The sequence below is a fragment of the Lepidochelys kempii genome, chromosome 6 (genome assembly GCF_965140265.1).
Source record: "Lepidochelys kempii isolate rLepKem1 chromosome 6, rLepKem1.hap2, whole genome shotgun sequence".
Classification (NCBI taxonomy): Eukaryota; Metazoa; Chordata; order Testudines; family Cheloniidae; genus Lepidochelys; species Lepidochelys kempii.
In genome coordinates this window covers 25,981,172-26,007,985 of record NC_133261.1, presented here as the reverse complement: position 1 = coordinate 26,007,985, position 26,814 = coordinate 25,981,172, and the positions used below count along the sequence as shown (strand labels likewise).

Sequence of the window (26,814 nt, the reverse complement as noted above, 5' to 3'; positions counted from 1 at the left end):
ATTTAGGCCTGGAAGATAAAGAACACCATATCCAGAAGACTGTGCAGGGGGAATTTCAGACAGGCAGACTATATTTACCCATCCTAGGCACAGGGTCAAATATTCCTCGTCTTGAGAAAAGTGCCATGAGATCTTTATGCCCCTGAGAAGTCAGAGTTTCAATTTAGTCTATCATCTGAAAAGTGCCATCTCCTGAAGCACAGTGTCCCCGGCATCATACTGGCACATATCGATCTGATACAGATTCACTGGGGAAAGTGCCATCTACTGAATCACTTGGCCCCCACTTTCAACAGCATCTGGGCTTTCTTTGGTGTTATCCCAAGCTAGTGCTGACCAGGACTGACCCTGTTTAACATGCAAGATATGAAGGGGTCAGAGCCTAAGCTTGCCTGTTCACATGGGTAACATTAAAGCTTAAACTGTAAAATACCTACCTGTGCTCAATGTGATGGCCCAAGAGTAAGTTCATTCCACTATCAGCCTGATTCATAACCCACTGAAGTCAATGGAAAGACTCCCATTGACTTCAATGAGCTTTGGATCAGGCACTAGGTGGGCAAAGTGAGACTGATGGTGAACACCATCCCTGGTGCTAGCAGGAGTCGGAAGTATTACAACATCTTTCTGAACAATAGCCCCTATGGGCTGCTCACAGAGCAATAATGAGCTGTTGACACATTCGCAGATTTGTTCTGTGAGGTGAAGCAGGCCGGATCAGGAGCGTGTTGTGGAGGATAAAGGACCACAACTGGGACTGAAGAAAGACGGTGATTTATTAAGGACTGTGTTGGAGTTGCAAGCTATCGCTTTAAGATTGAAGTGATTTCCTAGTCCTGCTTGCAAGCTACCGGACTCCTTACTGGAGCATCTGGGAGCAGCAGTCAGTTTGCAGCCAGCCTGATTACAGTAAGGTGGGGCAAGCTGTGCCTCTCTGTTTTTAGGGAGCAGCCTGGTTTGTCTCTGTTTTTTTGGGTTCTTAGGCGTTATCATTCAGAATTCTAAGAAATATCAGTGTTACATCGCAACCTTCCAGCAAGGGTATTTATGTTTTTTAATCTAATTTCTCTTCTTGCATGCTGTGAACATAACAAAAAGGAGTAAAGGAAGTGAGAACACCACTAGGACTGTGAGAGAAGAGTAAAAGAAAGCACCAGATATGGCATTTGGTGACAACTGGGGAAACTGAGGGCACCAGATGTAAACTAGGAGCAAAGGCAACAAGGAAAGAGAAAGGGAACTAGACCTTGGATAGGGAGAGACAGAATAAATTAAGGAGGGAGGGAGAATATGCCATTGCAAATTTAAGAGAATGCAGCTGGAAAGTCTGGGTGGAATGGAGCTAATACTGTTACTCTAGCTCACAGAATCATAGTATCATAGGACTGAAAGGGACCTTGAGAGGCAGAACTCATGGCAGGATTAAGAATGATCTAGACTATTCCAGTGCTTAACCACCTGGACAGTTAGGAATTTTTTTCCTAATGCTCAACCTAAACCACCCTTGCTTCAATTTAAATCCATTGCTTCTTTTCCTATCCTCATAGGTTAAGGAAAACAATTTTTCTCCCTCCTCCTTGTAACAACCTTTTATGTACTTGAAAACTGTTATCATGTCCCTTCTCAGTCTTCTCTTCTCCAGACTAAACAAACGCAATTTTTTCAATCTTCCTTCATAGGTCATGTTTTCTAGGCCTTTAATCATTTTTGTTGCTCTTCTCTGAACTTTCTCCTATTTGTCCACATCTGTCCTGAAATGTGGCACCCAGAACTGGATACAGTATTCCAGTTGATGCCTCATCAGTGAAAAGTAAAGTAGAAGCATTACTTTTCGTGTCTTGCTTACAGCAATCCTTCTGATACATCCCAGAATGATGGTTTGTTTGTTTTTGCAACAGTGTTACACTGACTCATATTTAGCTTGTGATCCACTATGACCTCCAGATCCCTTTCCGCAGTACTCCTTCGTAGGCAGTCATTTCCCATTTTGAATGTGTGTAAGTGATTGTTCCTTCCTAAGTGAAGTACTTTGCATTTGTCCATATTGAATTTCATCCTATTTACTTCAGACCATTTCTCAAGTTTGTCAAGATCATTTTGAATTTTAATCCTATCCTCCAAAGCACTTGCAACCCCTCCGAGCTTGGTATCATCTGAAACCTGTATAAGTGTACTCTGTATGCACAGGCCTGTATGACAGCTGGCAATATGTGGATAGAAAGCATCATGTATTGGGCAGTCTACTAGACTAGGATTCAGTAGACCTGGGTTTTTGTCTCAGCTCAGGCAATAATTTCCTTTGTGACCTCGGACAAGACACTTAATCTAACATGTCCTACAGTTTCCCATTTGTAAAATGGGGATAAAACTTCCCTACCTCTCACAGGTGACATAAGGATAACGATTGTGAGGTGCTCAGATACTACGGGCGCTACTAATTATTGTGGACTTTGGTATGCCAAAGAAGCTTGTAACTGCTGAATTATTATTCCAGAAAAGCAGCTGTGGCTGCATGATGTTTTGTCAGCTAGAACCTCTGCCAGCAGGTCTTTCCATTCCTCTCTACTTCCTCCCCAATACACACCTCTCATGCAAAGGAAGTGACTCTTTAAAAAACAACAACAGATACATGCCTGTATCTAATGGATACAGAATTGCTCCACAATATAGCACAATGGGGTCTTGGTCCTCAACTAGGGTTCCTCGACATTACAGTAATAATACCCCATACTGAACACCATTTAGATTGCAGTTAGCAACTGGTCAGGTGCGAAGGACTGTTGGTGGTGAACGTACAAAACCAGAGGAAATGAAGAAACTTTAAAGGAGCTCTAAAGACAAGTGATGGTTTTCTCTCTCCCAATCTTGAAACTTCCCCACTCCACCATCCCAAAACAAGCCCAAAACTGCAGCTATCTGTCTCAAACTGGGCGGGGCATTTTTAATACTTGCTTAAACTACTGTTCTGTTTTGATTCCACAGTTAAAATGAGTTGGAAACACCAACTTGTCTTTGTGGATTTTGGGGAACGATGAGACTGCTGCTGCTACCCTTGTTATTGTGGCTACACTGCTATTGATACTTGCACGAGTTCGCTGAGAGCTAGTCCTAGTAACTGTACATGAGCAGGGGAATCACACCCTATCTTGTAGTGTAGATATAGCCTAAGGATCCAATTTGCCTCTTAAATTGGTTTTAGAGCAATGTTAACCCCTTGACAACAGTGGAGTTTCTTCAGATTTGCACTGATAACATATTAGCATAACAACAAATATTAATGACTTTCAGCTTCAAATTGTTGCCTCAAGGCATCCCTGATCCTTATGGCCTTGCACTGCGCCCCACTAATAGCCCTGGTCTCTGGCTGTTCAAATTCAGCCTCCAGGTGTTGAGCTTCAGCGGTCCAGCCCTGAGTGAAGCTTTCACCCTTCTCTTCACAAATATTATGGAGCGTACAGCACGCGGCTATAAGCACAGGAATATTGTCATCTGCCAGGTCCAGCCTCCTTTATAGACAGCACCAACGGGCCTTTACATGGCCAAAAGCACACTCAACAGTCATTCTGCACTTGCTCGGCCTGTTGTTAAACCACTCCTTGCTGCTGTCAAGGTGCCCCATATATGGCTTCATAAGCCACGGCATTAAGAGGTAGGTGGGGTCTTCCAGGACCACAATGGGCATTTTGACTTCCGCTACGGTGATCATCTGGTCCAGGAAGAAAGTCCCTGCTTGCAGCTTCCCGAACAGGCCAGTGTTCCAAAAGATGTGTGCATCATGCACCTTTCCGGACCAGCCTGTGTTAATGTCCACGAAATGCCCTCGGTGATCCACAAGCACGTGGAGAACCATAGAGAAATACCCCTTCCACTTAATGTACTCGGTGGTTAGGTGGTCTAGTGCCAGAATTGGAATATGCATGCCATCTATCGCCCATCCGGAGTCAGGGAAGCCCATTTTTGCAAAGCCATCCACAATGTCACGCATGTTGCCCAGAGTCATGGTCTTTTGGAGCAGGATGCGATTCATGGCCCTGCACACTTCTGTCAACACGAGTCCAACGGTTGACTTTCCCACTCCAAACTGGTTAGCAACCAAATCGGTAGCAGTCTGGAGTAGCCAGCTTCCACAGTTCAATCGCCAAGCACTTCTCTGATGGCAGGGCAGCTCTCATTCTTGTGTCCTTGTGCCGCAGGGCTGGGGTGAGCTCATCACACAGTCCCATGAATGTGGCTTTCCTCATCCAAAAGTTCTGCAGCCACTGCTCGTCATCCCAGACGTGCATGACGATGTGATCCCACCAGTCAGTGCTTTTTTCCCGAGCCCAAAAGCGGTATTCCACTGTGGTCAGCACCTCTGTGAATGCCACAAGCAATCTTGTGTTGTAGCTAGTATGCGTGGCAAGATCAATGTCAAGCTCCTCTTGCCTTTGTAGTTTAAAGAATAACTTCACTGCCACTCATGATGTGTTAGTGAGAGTGAGCAGCATATTGGTTGACAGTGCAGGATCCATTCCTGCAGACCAAAGAGGCAGAGCGCACAGTACATAATCCATTGAAAGATGGTGCCAAATGAGGAGAGAAGCACAGGGATTGCTGGGATCATAGAATCATAGAATATTAGGGTTGGAAGAGACCTCAGGAGGTCATCTAGTCCAATCCCCTGCTCAAAGCAGGACCAACACCAACTAATGGGATGGGAAGCAATGGATCACAGGGCATTGGGACAGGACCCAGGATGCCCCGCAACCTCCTCCGCCTTCCCACAACTCTTAGCGGCAGAAGAGAAAGAGGTGCTCTGTGGGATAGCTGCCCAGAGTGCACCACTCCGAATACCGCTGCAAGTGCTGCAAGTGTGAACACGCTATTGCGCAGGCAGCTGACAGTGTGAACACACAACAGTGGTTTCCCTTCAGCGCTCTCTGAGCAGCGCTTTAACTGCCGGCGCTGTAACTCTGCCAGTGTAGACATACCCTTAACTGTGACATTCTGAATATCTTTCCCAGACCTGTGTAGCTCAAAAGCTTGTCTCTTTCACCAACAGAAGTTCATCCAATAAAATATATTATCTCACCCACCTTGTCTGACAAATAGTTAGATAATCTATGGGTTAATTTTTCCAAACCTAGCCTCCAACTATGCATGCAGAATTTAGCATATGCAATCATTTGCATTCACATTTTTTGTGCACCATCACTTTTGAATAATCAAATTTGCAAGCATAGCCTCTGTCATGTTTTGAAAATATGACTTTATCTCTCTCACTTTTAGATAGATAGATAGATAGATAGATAGATATGGATAGGTCTGAATCATCAAACCTTCATACCTAAAGTCAGGCTCCTAAATCCATATGGTCTGTCACTGAAACTGAGTTTGTCTCTGAAACATGTAGTATCCTCCTGAGGTGAAGAAGGCCCAGACTGTATCTCTGCTGCTGTTACTGCTGCTCGATGTATCCTATTAACCTTTCATTTTCTCACCTTCAGTCCTGTCACTGTCTGCATGCAGTGTACAGTTCAGAATCAGCAACCCTTTGGGTAGGACTACACATTTAACAATGATGGGAAGAGAATTCGACTGGGGACTATGCTGGAGTTGTATCCTTGTCTACCTCTAATACTAAGGCCGCACGTAAACGCGCATCTATTTTACGGTTTTATACAGCATTCATCATTATAGTATGAAGCTCTGATGCCTTCTTCTCTTCATGGAGCATGGTACTGGGCATCTCAGTACACAGCTGAGCATATCTCTTTGTGAATATTCTTGCGTTGTGTCCAATTACATGATACGGTCCTTAGAAATGGAACAAGATCACTGCTAACCTCCTGCCCACATTCTGTACAATGAAACGTAACATTCCAAGCACCATTCCTCATCCAAGTTAAATTATCATTAAAACTCAGACAATAGGCCTTCATCCCATTCTTCACCTTCTCCTTTTTTCTCTATGCTCTATAACCCTCTCCTCCTCCGAGACAGAGAGAATATCTCTCTTCATCTCAATCTAGAAAAGAAAAACCTCAGAGATGGCCACTATCCCACTTCCACACAAAATGTCATGACTGTTCATGGGTTTCCAAGTTTGGCTATCTAAGAAAGCATTTGCCTTTCAAATGCAGAATAATGAATCAAATGCCTGAAAATAATATAAGCAATGTTCACATGCACTTTCTAAAAAAACCAAACCAAGAACAACAAAACCCTCACCCTGTTTTAACATCAGACCTTTAACATCCCAAGCCCAAAAAATGATATGATCTCCGTGTGTCACATTATTGAACTCAAGGTCTGTGTCAAGTCCTCAGAGCAACTGGCCGGTTAATGTCAACAGCAGGTGCCTGCGCTTGCTTCTATCAAAGCCCACATCACTTGTGAGAATTAAAAAAAAAAAAAGAAGAAGAAAAAAATTAATTATAAATACATTTGACACAGTTTGAAGTTTTTATTACTTGTTTTCACGGATCTCATAAACCCATTCAAAATTGCTACTGGACTAAATACGACTCCTGTACCGAAGGGGATGGACTAGTTTAGGGCATTCCATAACAAGAGCAACTGAATTAGCCATTTCAGCTGCTGAGAACTTTGCAGTTAAAAAACCCCTGTTCACCATGGTTCATTGTGCTGCATCTTGAAAGGAATGACTCCTGACTGCAGAGTTCAGACCTGAACATAAGCACACACAGGCCTCACATACCACTGATCCAAAACCACAGCAGCTGTGCACCTTTGCTCTCCAATCAAATCTCAACAGGGTCACCTTCTCCAGTTCAGTGAAAAGTGTTCTCCCTGTCTGCCTCCTTCCCATCTCCCTAAACAATACCTTGGGAGAGTGATTTTTTTTTTATGGTCATGGTGAACTAGAAGTTCAGTTTATTAGCATGTTGATTTACACATGCATACAGATTTTATACTAACGTGGAGAGTCTACATTGCACATCTGCAGACCCATGACCTTGTCTTCACTTGATATTTTGTCCATACAGTTCATCACAGGGCCAATCACCTTACTCCTTTTTAGGTTTCACTATTTTTATAGTAGCCACAGCAGCTTTTTCTGTCTCAGCTTTGTATTGTGGTTTCATTGCTGCTCTGACAGCCTTGGCACAGATCTGGGAATAGCGGATGTAGCTGAGCCCAGCCTGTCTCCAGTACACCACCATGGCTGCAGTTCCAGGGCCTCAGGGCACAAGCAGCCGGGACCCCCAGGCACCAAGTTCAGCGCGCATCGGATAGAAGGCAAGAACAAACTCTCTATACAGAATCTGCCCAAGAGAACAGTTTCTTGACCCTCGGCCAGAATACACTCATTCTTAAGAGTGCTCTTGTCTGAAGCCATACCACTTAGGGCTGTGATCTAATCAGCTTTCATAAACTACGCAGAGTCAAGACCTGGTCAGCACTTAGATGGAAGACCTCTTAGGTAATCTCAGGGAGACAGAGGTGATGGCATTCTCTTCTTTCCTATAATAGAGAGCCAGCCAGGCATAGCAGTGGCATAGACAGGACCTACCTCCAGGATCAGGTCCTGCCACTTGGCTTAAATCCCTCCTGCACATCTTGGAGCAGTGTAGCATTCCATTGTTCTCGCGTTCTCTCTTTTACGGCTTAAAACCTTTAATTTTGAATGAAATATAAAGCTGGGGTCCTCAATGGTTTTGCTCTTTGAAGATCTCTTTTCCTGAGAATAGAGATGTGAAGCCAGGTGTCCTGGCAAATACATTCTGCCTATGCTTATTCTTGTTCCTGGCTGTTCCTAAACCCTTATGTCATGCTACTGAGCGCTGCTGAACAGCTGCCACATTTCACCCCAGAACTGAGTGAATTTCAGAGATGAGTGAAGTGATTCCTGTACATAGTTTGGCATCTTTTTCATGAAAACCACTGTATAACTATATGGTAAATCCCTACCAACCACACCAAATTATGCTTTCACATACACTGGTGCAATCATCATGTGCTTCAGCAGGATTTGCCCCAGGACGATGGAGGGCACAGTAAGCAGACTCCAGACTCTCTCAAATAACACATTTCAGATACGTGAGCGTCCATTTTATGCATAAGTCAACCGCATGTATATAATGTAACCATCTGAAGTCAAGGAGAGGGGATAGAAGAGGAGGAATGAATAAGTAATGCATACAGGGAGGCACTGTAATTTTCCACACTCTCAAGTGTGACACTGTAACTGAAAATGATCAGTGCTGCTGATCTGGTCTCCAAATACCGGTATATGAGCCAATAAAACATGGTATGTTCTTAGCTAACTGTGGCAACTTCCACTCTTCAATGCATCACACACAGTGCTACTCAACTGAATCTTCTTCCCCATCCCCATCATATCCTTCACTCCTCAGTTGCCATTCCCACCCCACCCAGTCCGTGCCTTTCGGGCAACAATTTTCTTAAATAAAAAAATAGTCAAATTAAATACACCCATATAAAAAAAGAGCTTTTTAGCAACCCAGCCATGAAATTCATTTTACTTCTCTGCCACTGGTATGTCAGAAACTCCACATCGCCTTTAATAAACTTCTCCAAGTGAGCGTGCTGATAACTAAACAATGTGACATTTCCTACAATGAGAAGGCAGAAAACCAGAAACAATTACATTAAAAAAAATGAAGGGGCGGGGGGTGCGAGGAGCAAGCTGGAGATATCTCTTGCTGCAAGTAAAGTCTCATTAAGTTATGAGCCAGCATTCTCAGGGGAGACGAGTCTCCTTGGCCTAGAGGTGGCCATGCGTCAAGATTCTAATTCACCCTGGGGTGACCTCATCCTGACATTACAAGAAGGGAATGGAGTGGTAACCAAGTGATATCCCAAAAGGAGTCAGAGCAGAAGGATATTCCTTGGCTTCACTCAGCCATTCCTAGATATTGGAAGGAATATCTCAATTACCACCAACAACCCTAAAATATATGATGTGTCTTTCTTTTTTTAAAAAAAATCAAGGTATTTTAATGGGAGCTCAAGACTCCTGAAAATCAGGTCACTAATCTTTAAATTAGTAAACATAGCAAGAAAAATTTATATAGAAAGGTGCAATGAATTAATTTATCTTTATTCAAGATTTGTTGACCTATTTTTAATTTTAAAAAAGAAATTTGTTCATGGTAAAAAATGGGCTTTTTTTGGAATTTTTGTAAAAATTCATTTTTGAACATAAGAATGGCCATAGTGGGTCAGACCAAAGGTCCATCTAGCCCAGTATCCTGTCTTCCAACAGTGGCCAATGCCAGGTGCCCCAGAGGGAATGCACAGAACAGGTCATCATCAAGTGATCCATCCCCTGTTGTTCATTCCCAGCATCTGGCAAACAGAGGCCAGGGACACCATCCCGGCCCATTCTGGCTAATATCTATTGATGGACCTATCCTCCATGGATTTGTCTAGTTCCTTTTTAAACCCTGTTATAGTCTTAGCCCTCACAACATCCTCTGGCAATTTGCTGTTTTTCAACAGAATTGGAAAATGAAAAACAAAGAAAAAATTAAAAAACAAAAAAGGCTTTTCCCTTACCTGCCCCTCCTTTCTTCCTTCATTCCATTTTCAGCAACAAAAATGGGAAGAGAAAAAATGGGGAAAAGGGGAGGGAAAAGAAAAAGGTGAGAGGTTGGGGGGGAGGGCAGGAAAAACCAACTGAACTTCTCTCTTCCCAAATACATAAATAAAATAAAATAAAATTAAATTAAAATAAAAAACCAAACCATACAAAACCAGGAAACCCCCACCCCCTAACTCAAATACAATTTTTTTAAATTAAAACATTCATTAAAACATTTTGCATAAATAAAAATGGTTCATTTTTGAAACCTGAGAAGCAAAAATGACTTAGATTGGAAATTTCAAACATTTTTCAAGTGTTTTTTCCTATTTTTCAATCAACCCTACTCCTGAGCTGGAGGCTTAAATGGAGCTATGCCGATCTTCTCCATTTTGTCTTCAGTCCTGCTTCTGACCTCTGGAGTAACCTTTCTACAAATGAAGCTCTGAACAAAGGACTGAATGACCCATCCAAGCTGTGGATCTGATCCAGATGGAATTTCAAAACAGCAATCTCACCAAAACAGCTAGGAACCTGATATATGGACTCGGAAGTCTTTGTATGTATGTAACTGCTTTACCATTTACCATCTCTCTTCTTGTTCTCTCTTTTTTCTTGATAATAAACCTTTAGTTTTAGATACTGTGACAGGGTCGGGCCAGATGGCTACAGGAGAGTGACAGAAGGCAGATATATTAGCCCCAGGTTAAGTAGGTCCCTTTTCCCTGGGTAAGGTAACAGGGAAGGTTCCAGAACAATCAGGAACTTTCTGGAAACAATTAAGGCAGACAGGCTGATTAGAACACCTGCAGCCAATCAAGAAGCTGCTAGAATCAATTAAGGCAGGCTAATCAGGGCACCTGGGTTTAAAAAGGAGCTCACTTCAGTTTGTGGTATGCCTGTGAGGGCAAGAGGCACTAGGAGATGAGAGTTAGAAGGCGTATTGCTGGAGAACAGAGGAGTACAAGCATTATCAGATACCAGGAGGAAGGTCCTATGGTGAGGGTAAAGGTGTTGGGAGGAGGCCATGGGGAAGTAGCCCAGGGAGTTGCAAGCTATGCGAAAGCTTTCTAGAATGCACTCTAGACAGCTGCATTCCACAGGGCCCTGGGCTGGAACCCGGAGTAGAGGGCAGGCCTGGGTTCCCCCAAATCTCCCAACTCCTGATCAGACACAGGAGGAGTTGACCTGGACTCTGGGTTCATGAAAATGGCCAAACTGAGGGCTGCCGTGAATCTCTGAGGCAAGCAAATCCACCAATAAGCGCAAGACCCACCAAGGTAGAGGAGGAACTTTGTCACAATACTAAAGGATTGGCTGGCAGTGTGGTATTTTGGGTATGATCCAAACCTATACTGACCTGGTAATGTGGCTGAACCTTTGGAGTCAGAAGAACATTTTGTATATGTGAGCAGAGTTATTTTAAATAACTTCTCACTGTACTGGACCTAGGTGCTGATTGGGAGCCAGAGAACTGGAAAAAGAAAAGGAGTACTTGTGGCACCTTAGAGACTAACCAATTTATTTGAGCATGAGCTTGCGTGAGCTACAGCTCACTTCATCGGATGTATGCCGTGGAAACTGCAGCAGACTTTATATATACACAGAGAATATGAAAAAATACCTCCTCCCACCCCACTGTCCAGCTGGTAATAGCTTATCTAAAGTGATCATCAGGTGGGCCATTTCCAGCACAAATCCAGGTTTTCTCACCCTCCACCCCCCCACACAAATTCACTCTCCTGCTGGTGATAGCCCACCCAAAGTGACAACTCTTTACACAATGTGCATGATAATCAAGTTGGGCCATTTCCTGCACAAATCCAGGTTTTCTCACATCCCCCCCACCCCCATACACACACAAACTCACTCTCCTGCTGGTAATAGCTCATCCAAACTGACCACTCTCCAAGTTTAAATCCAAGTTAAACCAGAACATCTGGGGGGGGGGGTAGGAAAAAACAAGAGGAAATAGGCTACCTAAGGTACCTACCTTAGGTAGGTTTCCTACCCACCCCCCCCAGATGTTCTGGTTTAACTTGGATTTAAACTTGGAGAGTGGTCAGTTTGGATGAGCTATTACCAGCAGGAGAGTGAGTTTGTGTGTGTATGGGGGTGGGGGGGATGTGAGAAAACCTGGATTTGTGCTGGAAATGGCCCACCTTAATTATGCACATTGTAGGGAGAATGGTCACTTTGGATGAGCTATTACCAGCAGGATAGTGAGTTTGTGTGTGTGGTTTTTGGGAGGGGGGTGAGGGAACCTGGATTTGTGCAGGAAATGGCCCAACTTGATTATCATGCACATTGTGTAAAGAGTTGTCACTTTGGATGGGCTATCACCAGCAGGAGAGTGAATTTGTGTGGGGGGGTGGAGGGTGAGAAAACCTGGATTTGTGCTGGAAATGGCCCACCTGATGATCACTTTAGATAAGCTATTACCAGCAGGACAGTGGGGTGGGAGGAGGTATTTTTTCATATTCTCTGTGTATATATAAAGTCTGCTGCAGTTTCCACGGCATACATCCAATGAAGTGAGCTGTAGCTCACGCAAGCTCATGCTCAAATAAATTGGTTAGTCTCTAAGGTGCCACAAGTCCTCCTTTTCTTTTTGCGAATACAGACTAACACGGCTGTTACTCAGAGAACTGGAATGCAATAAAGGGGGCTATGTGAGATTTTGTTTTGTTTTTTGCTTCTTGATAACCAGTGTGGGGAATCAGAAGCACAGTTTGCGACTGGTTGAGGACAATAACTTCAGTGTTACCCACCAGTCTTGGGAGTATCTGCTCTGCCTTTTGCAACCTGCACAGACCTTGGCATTTTCAGTGAGGGCTGCCCCGGGCACCCACAGGTCACAACCTCTTTCTCACCTTACTGTTAGTGGTGTCAATTAGGCGACTTCTTTTTAAGTCAGTGGAGGGAAAAGAGTGTAAGTGAGTGGTGAATGAGGCCCATTGCCTCAATTAGACCCTAATATAATAGAATGCAAAATATGAGAGGCCGTATTCTCCAGTGATGTATTAACCTACTGTACGAGTCTAATTTGGTAGAGGAAAAAGCAAGCATGCACGGAATACACAAATGATTTTTGTAATATTTCTATTTGTTTTGATTCGCTGTGAGTTTCACAGTAGCCCACTGCATGTTCTGCAGGAGACTGACCCCAAGACCACTGAAGTCAATAGAAATATTTTTACTGATTTCAGTACAGGGTGGATAAAAAAATATTAAAATAAACAGATTTTTTAATTTAAATCAGTTTTTTAATTGAAATTAAATAATTTTTTGTTAAATATAAACCTATTTAAAATTAAATTTGAAATTATGACCAACGATGCTGAAGCCTAAATTTATTATATCTATTAAAATAATTTAAATTAAATAAAAATATTAAGTAGTACATATTTATAGCCAAGTTTTAAAGAAAGTCAGACCATTGAATTGGTAGAAGTCACTGGCTCAGCACCTGGAACTGGAGTTTGTTGAAGTGCTAAACCAGCTTTTAACAGCAGCAGCCTCTTCCGCAGGGGTAGAAAGGATATTTTCTTCATTTCAGTTTATTCAATTAGTTCAGTTCAATGACTAGTTCATTCAAAGTTGAGAAACAGATTGGGAGTTGAAAAAGCAGGAAAGCTGGTTTTCTTCTTCCAATCTATGAATAAAAATTAGGCATGAGAGGATGAGATCTATTAGTTCTAAAATCTTGAGGGACATGGTGAGCATAAATAATCAGTTCAGTTCACTAACTACAGAAAATACTTCCTGTGTTTAATAAATCAGTTAGTTTTAAATGCAAAACATATTTTGATAAACTTTTTTCTTGTGTATCCAGCACATTTAAGGTAGTTTTATGTAACTAGTAAAAAAATAAAATGATAGTTTTGCGCCTTTGTAACTGAATTCCAATTTCCATCCAAAATGTAGCTTGACACAAATCACAAGTAAAAAAATAATCAACCACTTAGAAGCAACAGAAAGGGTTAACTCTTGATTGGTATTCTCCATTGAGGCCGGAAAACAATTTGAAAGGATACTCGGAATATAGCATTTAAAAAAAATTGGGGCAAGGAGAGGGAGGGTGGATCCCAAGCCCATCAAAGTCTATTGGAGTCTCTCCATTGAGTATAGCAGGCCTTGGATCAAGCCCTTCATGGGGTTTATGGAGTTTTAGAGATTTTTTTTTCACATGATTTTTATTTTATCTTCCTTTGCTGCAAGATTCTCTTCTTGCTATCTCTCAAAAGTGCTAGCTGAGACACAACAGTTTAGTCCATAAGCATTCTCAGCCCAGGAAATTATTATATGGGTGATAAAGGAAACAGGTTAAAACTGGAAAGAAAACAAAGCAATTTTCTGGATCATCAAAACAAATTACCAGAATGGAAGAAAAAAATAAAGTATTTTTACTTGGAAACGGAAAAATCCATGGCTGAAGGCAAGTTAACAAATATTTCTACTTCAGTTCATGCTGGTGGCAATTTATTTTCCCAGCATGGCCTCTCAGCTTTAATAACCTGATGTCTCTAAAGCTTTTATTTCTCCACTCCATGTGTCAGTGCAAACTCTGGCAAACTGCTTGACCACAGGAAGCTTGTAAAACAACTTCAGGACATTCAAAAGCACGACGCAAGGAGAGGGAAGTAACTTTTCCAAGCTCACTCTAGGAGTAGAAATTATAAGAATAAAAATGTACAATGCATTCATAACATCACATGCAGAGGTAGGATTAAAAAGAAAAGAACCAGAGGTAACTGAAAACTGGAATCTTTTGTGTGAATCCCCCTGAACTTTTGTGGTTCAGATAATTGATTTTAAGGCTACAAGGGACCATTATGATAATCTAATTTGATTTAACATAGGCCATAGAATTTCACCAACCAATTCCTTCATCAAGCCTGTAACTTTTGGTTAAAATAGAGTGTAATTTTAGAAAGACATCCAACTATGATTTAAAGACTTGAAATGATGGAGAATCTACCTCTTCTCTAGGCAAGTTGTACCAATCGTTAATTGCTTTCACTCTCAAAAAATTCCAGTTTATTTCTAGTTTGAATTTGTCTAGCTTCAGCGTCCAGCCACTGGATCTTGTTACATCTTTATCGGCTAAATTAAAGAACTTTCTACTAAAATGGAACATGAATCAAAGTCAGCCCCAGTATGGTATTGCTAATTCAAAAACCTGGATGACAAGGATTTCCAAGACCAAAACCATTGCAACTGGCTCATTATAAAGATGAGACAAAAGCAAAACCTTTCATCCAAACTCACCTAAACTTTGGTGGTTAGGATAAAATGGGACCTGGATTCAAACCACACCTGGTTTTGCAAACTCAAACCCCAAACAAAATTTTGCAAAACCAAATGTAAAACAGAACAAGATTAGGAACTACAAAAGAAAAATGGGAATGAGAAAAGGATGGCACAAATAAAAGGGCACACCCATTTAATAAAGGGAGGGAGATGAATTCTAACACTGTAGCACACACATCCTGAGAACTTCAGTGATATTCATAGATTATTTGGTAGAAGGCTACTGACAGCAACCACTAGCACCTGTGTGGCAAAAATAACTCACTCCCCTTTCAGCACATAGGATGGGGCAAACTTTGTATTAGACCAGGGGTGGCCAACCTGTGGCTCCGGAGCCACATGCGGCTCCTCAGAAGTTAATATGCGGCTTCTTGTATAGGCATCGACTCCGGGGCTGCAGCTCCTGGCGCCAACTTTCCAATGTGCCAGGGGGTGCTCACTGCTCAACCCCTGGCTTTGCCAGAGGCCCTGCCCCCACTCCATCCCTTCCCGCACCCTCCCCGAGCCTGCCATGCCCTTGCTTCTCCCCCTCCCACCCCCCAGAACCTCCTGCATGCCACAAAACAGCTGATCGGGAGGTGTGGGGAGGGCTGCCGGTGGGCAGGAGGCACTGGGAGTGGGGAGGGAGAGAACTGATGTGGGCGAGCTGCTGACATATTACTGTGGCTGTTTGGCAATGGGACATTACTAAATTCTGGCTCCTTCTCAGGCTCAGGTTCGCCACCCCTATATTAGACATTAGGGAATCAGTCCAGAGCATCCATTTAAAAAACAACACAGCAACTGAAACTGTTCAACAACATCTGCATCTGTTCAGCAACATCTGTAGCTGTCCATTCACAGCAAAGCTTTTAGAGAGAAAACTACATAGGTCCAGATTTTCAAGATGTGGCCTCTCTCTCTGTCTTTATAAGTGATGCAAGCAATAGAGTTGCATAGAAATAAATTCTAAATACCTACATAACTTAATAGATAATTATATCCCTCCTGTACAATTTTACAGATTAGTTTAAAGATTCTATAGAAAGGTTATCATTTTCTAATTAGTCCAGTAAGACTTTTCTATGAGGTTCATTTGAATATGGAAATAAGTGCTCACAGTACAGAAAAATAGAGGTCAGGTTGGGCCCATTTGAAAATCTGGCCCTTGGCAAGCAATTATGTATCTCACATACAAGCTAAATCATGCTGTTCATCCTCCCACTAGGGATGTCGGGTAGGACATTCAGAGCTAAGCCCCAAAGCAGAATAACAGAACACAGTTTGCCGTTATGTACTCTAAGTAACCCCAATAGTTTTATAATGTTCTAGTTTGATCCAAAACTGCCAGATCTTTTACACAGCCTGGCAACAGCATTGTTGCAAAGACGATACACAAAGAATAACCCTGGCAGGATATGTTAACTTCTGTGATGAGGCAGTGGCATCTCTGCCAAAGAAAAATATGTGGGACAAGGAATGAAGTGGGATGAGAAGAGAAAAGCAGGCAAGCCATGACATGAAGGCAGAAGCAGAGAAAGGTCCAGGCACACTTTGGAAAAGAAAAGACCAACCCAATGTACAATACCTAGGGAGAAATGGTGTATATTGTGGTGAGAGCAGGGGATTAGGAGCAAGGACTCTTGGGTTCTCTTGCCAGCTCTGTCCCTGATGCACTTGCAATCCTGGGCAAGTCACTTACGGCTTCATCCTGTAGCCCTTCTTCAATCAATAGGACCACTCACATGAGTGGATGCTACCTGATTAGGCCCATTGCCCTATATGCCTCAGTTTTATTGTTCTCTTCATAGGTTATAGGGTCTTCCAAAAGTGCTGAGCACCCTCAACTTCACATTAAGGCAATGAAGCTGCACGTACTCAGCAGCCCTGAAAAAAAAATCAGACCTCTAAAGCTTCCTGCCTCACAGCAATGTTGTTAGGATTAATTAACTAATGCCTGTAAAATGTTTAGCAATTCTCAGATAAAACAAACTGGATTTGTAGAATAACATTTTTAATTGCTAACACTGCAACCACTGTGCTTAGTCTTGGGGAAGGAGAGAAAAGTGGGGCTTCCAAACCAGGATGAAACAATGTATGTGAAATGCCACAGCAATTTTGTTCTGTTTCGGATGAAAGAGAGGGCGCTCTATAAAGCTAAAGAACTGAAGGAGAAGAAGAGGGATTAGCCTATTTAAAATGTGTAACACATTTTCTTCCTGCTTCTACAGTGGAAATTAGAGGAATAAACCTTCAGCAGGAGATAGGGCTTCTTTCACACCACAACACAAGAGCGTGTCAAAAACAGGACCTGAAAAGATGATAGCAGCACCAGCTGCCCACCATCCCCACCTCCTCTCCACACAGGAGCCAGCACACACACAGATTGACATCTTTCACCTGACTAATCCTCTCCCAGGACAGATTAACGCTTATCTGCTCAATATCCATCTGCTTTGTGATTTCTGTAGATTGTAACCAATCCCAGGGTTTTATTAGTGCCACTTCCCCCTCATAGGCATCCTGTTCTATTTGTGATGGCAGTGACGACATGCTATCACAGCTGCCTCTTCCCAACTGAGGCTACAGAGCACAGCAAAAGCCTCCTTATCGCTTTCTCTTTGGTTGCGGTTTCTCAGAATTAGTGAATTTTATGAGGAAGGCAACTGCTAAACATCCTATTCCAAAATCAGGTTAATCCAGGAGCACCAGCCTCTCTGCCTCTGCAAAGGGTTTGAATGGACTAACTAGGGTCGGAACATAAGAACGGCCATACTGGGTCAGACCAAGGGTCCATCTAGCCCAGTATCCTGTCTTCCGACGGTGGCCAATACCAGGTGCCCTAGAGGGCATGAACAGCACAGGTAACAATCAAGTGATCCATCCCCTGTCGCCCATTCCCAGCTTTTGGCAAACAGAGGCCAAAGACACCCTGAACTATTAAAATGCATCCTTTCCCACATCTTTGGAACTCCACTATAGAAGCATCAAAACAACTGTCATTTTCTACAGCAGAATGTTCTGCTATGGCTTGCCCCCTTCTGACACTGATGCAAAGCAGTGATCTAAAGGTGTCCCTGACCAATCTACCCCTCTGGCACCCCATACCCCCTCCCCTCTTCTCCAGATCTTCTGAGAGGAATACCAACATTTTATTTTAAACATGATGAGAGGAGCTGGGCAAACAGCACATCAAGATGTGTTACTTGTTTGCAAAGGAGATGAGTCCCGGTAATACCCCAGAAGTCAAGCAAATACCTTAAAAATTTCACACAAATAAAAAAAATTTTTTTTCTTCCTCTCCATTCATCACCCTTGTGTGTTCCCTCTCCGGAAATATTTTAGTAAATGACTTTACTGGCAGGAGTGTACAGGGAAACAGCAAATTGTAAAGGGATACCATCAACTTAATAAATAATAAATAATAAAAACAATTTTTAAAAAAATCACACTTCTGTCTGAAAATCTCTTCCATACTGTTGTCATAAGCAATGCCCCAGACTGCTATAATTGAAAGATATTAGAAGGGAGAGGGGAATTATCTTTTTAAAGTTTATTTGGGCATTTTGTGTACAGTCAGTTTCATTCTTTCCACCTGTACAATCAGATAGTTTCACAGTCTGTGTGGATCTTTCACACAGCAACAGGGGAGAAAAATACATTTCAAAAAGTTAGGAAAATGTGATTGTAAAACCATTGAAATTGGCAAGGATACTCTGGGATAGGTGCAGTCCTGAGACTACTTTTAATTGATGGTTCTAAAGTGGCTATATTCAAGTTGCCAGTGTCTCTTTAAGCAAATACTGGAGAATGTTTAAAAAAAAGGTATTTCAAACTTCAAATACGAGTATGCACCCCAAATAGCTAATTCTAAGAATTATATTCATCCTGCCAGAAACTAGAAGTAATACCATGCGACTTACTTGTCCTGTCAAACTTAAGAACCCTGTTCCAATTTTGCATATTGAGTATTTGTATCACATTGCTCATAATCAATCTGCAGACCAAGAAATGATTCTGCAAATGATTACAAATAAATTTGAAATAAGCTTTGGCTGCTGATGGCAATTAGTTAACAGAAATATATGTCTATATATTCCCGGCATCCAGCCAGGATGGTTTTTAAACCTACATGGACATATTCTCAGTCAATGAAAAAAGCCCTCAAATGCACTAGTGTGTGTAAGCCTACAGTCATATCTGGCATCTCTTGTCGGAACTGAGACAAGTTTGCTTGTTTGAAGGGAGAGCTGGTTAAATAAACCACACACTGAAACACAACAACATATATTTATTTGGTATTTCTTATCTCAGAGGATTCCAAAGCACTTTTCAAGGTACAAGTACAGGAATCACTTCACCCATCACTGAAATGCAGCCAGCTCTCAGGTAAAACGTAGTAGCTGTTTAGCAACACAGGGCAATATTACAACACAATTTAAGGCATAAAGTGAAGAACACGATATTCAAGTGAAATTGCAAGGGAAATTAATACTCACTGAACATACTTTCCCAAACTGAAATTTTGCCAGGACACTGGCAAATAACTTTTCTTATGTTAAATGCTCCAGTGGTCAGTACCTCATCAGAAGAGACACAGAAAGCTCAGTGATAAATGTGATATTCTCAAAGAAAGAACACAACATTTAACAAGGGACACTGTATGTGGACCATCATATAGTATATAATACCTGAAGAGAGTGGGGTGAAAGAGAGAGTGAGAACATATTATGGTACTTTTAAAAATGGCTGCTAGTAGCTCCTTTCCCATAAGACTTCCTGGATTTCTTCACCCATGCAGTAAAGCAAACAGATTATAGGGAGCATTATATTTTTAATTATGCAGCATACTGCCGTATACTATGCCATTAGTCCATTAACTCCCTGATAACAGTCTATTGTTCCGATAGTTTGTGCACTGTAGCAGCTCATACATTGTGTAATGGGATAATGAATCTATTTTATATGGCAATTATATTCCCCCTCCCAGTATCACTGGGATGTCTGACTGCCTTACAATCCTTAGTGTATTTATCCTTCCAACAGCCCTGTGAGGTAGGGAAGTGCTATTATCCCCATTTTACAGATGGGGAACTAAGGCACAGAGAGATTTTTGGCTTTTCATAGGTCACACTGAACTGTACCCTGGTTTCCCATATCTCAGGCTAGTGAGCAAACCACTGGAACTTCCTTCATCTGCTTCCTACTGACCATTTAAGACTGAGAGAGAAACTACCAGGGATTTTCTGTAGTTACCAATCCAAGGGACAAAAGAACAATCAACGAGAGAGAAAAAATTGTCCCATGGGAGGTAGTTTGTGATCTAAGAACTCAGGCAGCTAACACTGCCTAGGACCGGACCCATGACCCGTGCGTGGCACCAGGTTTTCCTTTCCCTCTCAGAGAGATAGGGGAATCCTGGGATGTGTGGTCCCAGGGCTGTTGTGATTCATAGTACTTCCCAGTGGGGCATGCTGGGACAGAAGACAGGATAGATACTACCTCATAATGAGGGAGACTTTGGAGAGTGCTGGCAGTTTTTCCCAGGCCAAGAAAAAAATGTAGCCCTTCCCTCATTTGCACTTGTTACCGCCAGCCTCTGTAGGAGAATATGGATCCCCACCCTGACTGTAACAAAAAAAATACTGGGGGTGGGGGGGGGGTTATTGACTTTTAAAGAACTCTTGGGCAGGGCCTCTTTGTGGATTCTCACCTGCTACATACTGCCTCTGAAATGTGTTTTTCCCCCCTCACTTTCCCAGCTGTCACTTTAGTATAGGGCCATCAACTTCTGCACGGAGACCAATATGCCTTGCACTTAAAGTGCCAGCCTGGAAAATAAAATACAATTTAAATGGAAGCCCATGGACTATCTATTCCTGCACAGTACTCTCCCTCTACCAGAGTGTCACAGGGTAGATATACCCCACCACAGGGTGTCGGGTCACCTGTGGTCAAAAGAAAGGGCAGAGGCTGTACCGTAGCCATTTAGGTCCTATGCTGATGACCCTGACTATAAAACGTGGTAGTATTGACTAGTGACTGGAGTCAATAAAGTCACCCTTCCACACAGGGCAGCGTAACCTAATGGCCGGAGTCAATACAGCTACTGTTCCAGTCAGGGCAGAGTAGCCTGATGGCCAGAGTCAATAACGCAGCCCTTTACAGGCAAGGTAGTGTTACCCAATGGCTAGAGTCAATAAAGTGGCCCTTCTGCTCAGGACAGTGTGACGTAATGGCCAGAATAAAGTGGCCCATCCACTCAGGGCAGCATGGTCTAACGGCTGGAGTCAATAAAGGTGCCCACTTCTGGAGTACCATGTGGCCTATTGGCTCATTGGGGAAGGGGGGCGCCACCTAAGAGTGTGTGGCGCCCAGGTTAGGGGGACATGGACCTTCCTGGCTCCTCCAAGTCCCAGCCCAGGGCCCTGGTGGGAGTGCTCACAACCACGTCAGCGGGGATCCTCCCAAAACACTCTGACTGGTTCCCTGGTTCGCTCACCAGAGAAAAGGCTAAATCCCCTGGGCTGCTTCCTACCCTTTCTCCCTCAGCAATACTCCACGGTTCCCCTGGGACTCTGGGGTCCTCAAGTGGTGTACCCCCTGCCAGCACGGTCTCTTCTCCGGGCTCGTCAGGCAGCCTGGAGTCCATCTGGAGCTCTGAGATCCGTGGCTCTGTACTCAGGGCCTGTGGCACTCCCTGGAAAGAGCCTACAGTCTGCATCCTCCCCCTTCAGCAGCCTCTCCAGACTGAGATGGGCAGCGGCTCGTTTCCTTGAGTGCCCCCTGGTTTGAGCCATGCTTGTTCATTTCCATCACTACCCTGCTTACTTGATCATTTTGTGCAAACGGACTTGCTAGCCCCATACACAAACCTCCTCACTGGCCATGGGGAGGCAGAGCGCAATGGAGGCTGCAGCATGGTTATCTCTCTCTTGTGAATTCTTTTGTATTTCACACCATCGGTGAGCTCTTTCAGTCTACTTCTCATCCCATGCGTTCTCTTTGTGCTGTCAATTGACTTAGGTCACACAGTTCTCGTACAGCATGATGCTTATATGCCCTGCAGTTCTTGTTTGTAATTTCTGGTACTTGTCTGGTCAATTCTAAATGAGTACTTTTTGGACTCCCAGTCCACTACAGTTTCCAAGCAAGTGAGGCTGTCAGTACTGCATGGCCGCAGTGTCACAAGTTATAACAGCATTTGCCTTCCAGGGAGTGTTTCCTCTTCCTTTTTCACTGTTCCAGCCATGTCTCCATCTTTCTTGAATCCCTGCACTTGCATCTTCTCTTCTTCCATATAAAGTTCAAGCTCCAAAACATTTACTATTTCACAACCATCTGCTTCTCTGACCTCCTCTCCCACTATGGCTTCTCTAGTCCCCCTGGACTACTCAAACCTCTACCTTGTCTACACTTTTGCCTCCTTCACTCGCTCATGCCTTTGGGCCTTCTTTCACACCATCCTGCATGGTGTAAACAAATAATGTACATCCAGCCCCCCTGCCCTTCCTCTCTGCTCTCTAAGAAACTTCTGTAAATCCAATTGTTTTGCTAAGAATTCCAGCTACAATGACTGCACAACACGGTATTTGCCTACAGGGTAGCTGTTTGCATTATACCCACTTGTCCCTTCAGTCTGTCATCTCCTCAGAACAGGGAGCCTGCCCTTCGTCCAACAAATCTGACTTGTTGTAAAGCTCTTTGCACACCTAATGGTACCATTCTCACGCAACAACACAATATGCTTCGTTCTCAGGTTCCAAAGAGTCATATAAACACAGAGGACTTACAGGTGGATATACTGGTTAATTTGCTGAGTCTCTGGGCTTGTCCACCTGGCACGGCAATGCATGACAGAAGAGCTTGGTGTGATTTGTAAAGCGCTCTAACATGCCATGCTCTAACTGCACCCTATAAACCCTAAGAGGTACCGAGTTTGTGTTAACATAGTCCTTTCACAGTACACTAGCAAGGTCTGCCTGGGGCAGTGAGACCACAGTATGTTACAGCAATTTACAAAGCATACCCCTCTGGTGTGCTTCGCCAGCACCGAATAGACAAGCCCTCTCCTTTTGGTCAAAAGTGTGGCTTGGTGGTCTACCTTCCAAACTAAACACCTGTTCCATTTCTATGACTGTCCAATTTTATTTCCTCTTGTTCTTTAAAAAATGTTTTTAAAATACCAAGGTCTCATGCAAATGAATTCTACATGAATATATTATTTTTTTCAAGGTATTTTAGGTCTTCTATTGTCAGATACTATATGGAACATTATTTTGTACCTCTGCCTACCAGGCTCCCCACCATTGCTTATTTCACAACAGTTTGTTTGGCAAGAGAATCAAGCTGTAGGCATCAATCCATATTTCCTGCTTTCTCTGAGAACGGTTTGTGCTTTTCCATCTGTTCGTCTGACTGGATAGATGTCTAGGAAGAGTAGTGGCACTATCTCCTTCTCCCACTTCCTACATTTATTAAAGTTTCACTGGGGAGGGGTGGTGACATTTTGCACTATTTATGTCCTGGGGATCTGTGGCAGGGACACAGGCTGAATGGCAGAGGAGCATCTGAGAGGTCTCTTTGAGAGTATGGTTGTATAATTTCCTCCGTATCTTCACATAACACTGGATGTAAATTTTTTCCCTCTATGGGGGAGGGTGCTGATGGTCCCATGGTGGGCGACACCATCTGTGTCTGTTCGTTGAATGTGTTCCCATATTGGTGATTTGAACAGAGGCTGAACACACACTGGCAAGATGCACAATGAGTTCTGGGCTCCCAGTTCACATTCCCCATTGGGCATTTATCACATGTGGACTGGCAGTGCATTTCTGACATTCGGAGGCTTCTCTTGTGACAGTGTTAGCATTTTAAAGACCACAAACCTGATCCTGTTTCACTGAAGTCAACAGAGCAATGCAGATTTACACCAGCTGAGATCTAACTCAATGGCCTCTAAACAGGAGAAGAACTGGGCCCTGCACCACAAATCCTATTGCTTCCCCTTCTTGGAGAAACCCATTTCTAATGCAGTTAATGGAACAAAAATTTTGACAAATATTTTGACTTTTTGCCAGGGCAGCTATTGTATCTTACCTCCAACTAGTACCATGAACTGTGAATTTAATTGATTTTTTTATATACCTCTGGCTACAGCACTTATTGTTTCACTCTGTTAGGATTTCTGGTGTACAGTATTACAGGAAAGGAGAAACAGGTACGATCCAGCATTAATGGAATAAATCATTTATGAGTTTTACTGTTTCCTACATTTGATCACATCTCTCTTCTTTAATTGTCAGATACAGTGCATAGTGTGTCACCCTTAGGAGGCTTTGATTAAGCTAGGGAGAGAAAAATGGACTTTCAGTTTCCATGGAAGGATATATAAGGGAGACACAAGTCTGATCTGACATGTCCATGGACGAAAAATCATAATGAAATATTTAAAAAATAAAAACAGGAATATACAAAGACCTATTGTAGCCATAGAACAGGACCATACTGAGATGTACTGACTCCTTCCAGAGGGAAAAACAATAATCATAGAATCATAGACTTTAAGGTCAGAAGGGACCATTATGATCATCTAGTCTGACCTGCTGCACAACGCAGGCCACGGAATCTCACCCACCAACTCCTGTAACAAACCCCTAACTTATGTCTGAGCTACTGAAGTCTTCAAATCGTGGTTTAAAGACTTCAAGGTGCAGAGAATCCTCCAAAAAGTGACCCGTGCCCCATGCTGCAGAGGAAGGCGAACCCTCCCCCCTCCCCGACGGGCCTCTGCCATTCTTTCCCGGAGGAAAATTCCTTAATATCTCCATCAATAATCCATCATCTTCCAGTCTTCTTGCTTGTGTCACGCATTTACAGTTCGTCACTCTACACTTATATTGTATCCTTTCCCTGCTCTGTACATAGACATTGCATGTCTGATTCTCAGACAAAAACTTTGTTAGGATGAAGTTGAGGTTACAGGCACATGTCCGTGATCTGAATGCATATTACCTTTCAAATGTTCATCCTGAGAAGGGCAATGAGGCTAATATAACCAGACTGTCCAGGAGAGGGCTTGACAGTGCAGCACACATGTTTTTTTGGGAAAATCCAGGACTGGGAGTGTGTTGGGGTCATCCCGTAAGTAGAAACCAAGGCTGCTGGAAGCCAGAGCGTTGCTGATGTTTGCTGACAGACTGCTGGGGTCACAGTTGCTGGACCATGGCAGTGGCTATACATAGGCACCCAGGATGTAACCTGCCTCCTGTTAGGCTGTTAGTGAGCAACCCAGATGGGAGCTACAGCAGCAAAGCATTGTGAGGCACCCCTGGTTGTAGGGCAGGTGGTGACACAGCCCCTCACTAGTCTGGATTGCATCTTGGAATGTCGTAACAATCCTATAAAGTGCGGAATAGTTCCTATAATGTGCTTAATGCCTTTAGAAGTAGGCAGGATTGAGCCCTCATTGCAGATCATGTAAAGACTGCATTTAGTGTCCTAGCTATCTAATTAGGAATTCATAGAATTCTTCTGTGCGCAGCGTGTGTGCTGTATAGAAGGACACGGAACAATGTGATTAAGATCATGGCATTCTAGTTGCAGTGGTCACTGATAAAATGAAACTTGGATGGATGATTCTTTTGAGACGTGCAACCTTAACTCTGCATTTCCTGTATTGCTAACCTTTTTTTTTTTAAACTCAAATGAATTTGAAAGACGATATGCAGACAGATCACTGATCTGTGCCTTCAATCTTATCTTCACCTCAACAAAAGTTATGTATGTGTTAACTTCTGAAGGTTGGGGAGGCGGGAGGGATTCGGGGTTTGGGGTTTTTTCATTTGTTTGTTTAGAATGATCTAAAGTTCTGCTGAAGAGCCCTTTCCTTGCAAATCCTAAGAGTTCAACAAGAATGGCCCAGTCAAACAGAATTTAGGATGTCTGGGGGCTGAAGGAGTGTATCCTTAAGTCTGCTAGCCAAGAAGTCTCCCACTGACCACAATTCCCATCCTTTGTCCTGTGGAGGAAGTCCTGAGGCTGCAGACCTCATAAGGTCCACAAGGAGTGAATTCCACTTCTGCAAAACCAATGAATGCTCAGAATAAGGGATCCTCTCCAATAGGAAGAAGTTAAGAGGTATATAAGAGTGCGACTTCCTTCTTGTTAACTTATGAATTCCCAAAGAACTGGGGCTCTTCTCCGAAGGGCTGCACGAAGGGATGGAAGTGTCACTGGCAGGATGCTTGTGTTAGCGGGGTAATAGTCTCGCTATTGTGGAGAACTTTCCTGGCTTCTGTACTACCCTGGTAAAGTGGGCTAGCAAAAGGATCTGAGTCTTTGCTCCCACTTCCTTTACCCAGTGGTCTCCCTGCCCTTAAGGACTCCCCTTCCACTCTCCTGTCTGGCAGAGTCCTCGTAACCCCAACAAGGCTGGGCCCAGGATTTCCGGGGGGCTTGACCCCCAATCCTGCTGTGGTCACCTAGGACAGGGGCTCTCCGGGGTACTCTCCGGAGACACTCCGGGGTACTCTCTCTGCACTGGGCACTTCTCTGACCCACTGACCATTACATACAATTTAAAGCAAATGCAAGTTATTTAATCAACAATTAATTTTAAAAAGAATAAGGAAAAATGGGAAAGGTTAAAGGAAACACATCAACCCGCTCTGTGGCAGGGAACATCACAAACAGTGCCTCTGGAACGTCAGGGCAGTTCACAGTCTGTTCCTTGTAAATCCCAGGCCTTCTCCGGCCCTGGCTGTGCTGCAGGGATGCTGTGGGTTGGACACTTGCTCTGGTGGCGGCCACACACTCTCAGGCTCTAAGTGGTAGGGCCCTTCTTCCCAGTGTCGACCCCGCCCTGTCGGGGTTATGATCCAAGCCTGGCCTGCAGAGCCTCTTGGCTGAGGCGTCTCCCTGTGCTGGGCCCGCTGCCCAGGGTCCCCCTCGCTCTCCCCAGCTCACCTCAC

General features: G+C 43.4%; 1 protein-coding gene and 1 pseudogene across 9 annotated transcripts in view; both read right to left on the bottom strand.

Moving 5' to 3' along the window:
• BRSK2 (BR serine/threonine kinase 2) overlaps positions 1 to 26,814 on the bottom strand; it is a 485,481-nt gene that overhangs the window by 350,182 nt on the left and 108,485 nt on the right. The gene's annotated exons all lie outside the window — the stretch shown is intronic.
• Positions 6,924 to 7,185, bottom strand: LOC140913820 (ATP synthase subunit epsilon, mitochondrial pseudogene; annotated as a pseudogene).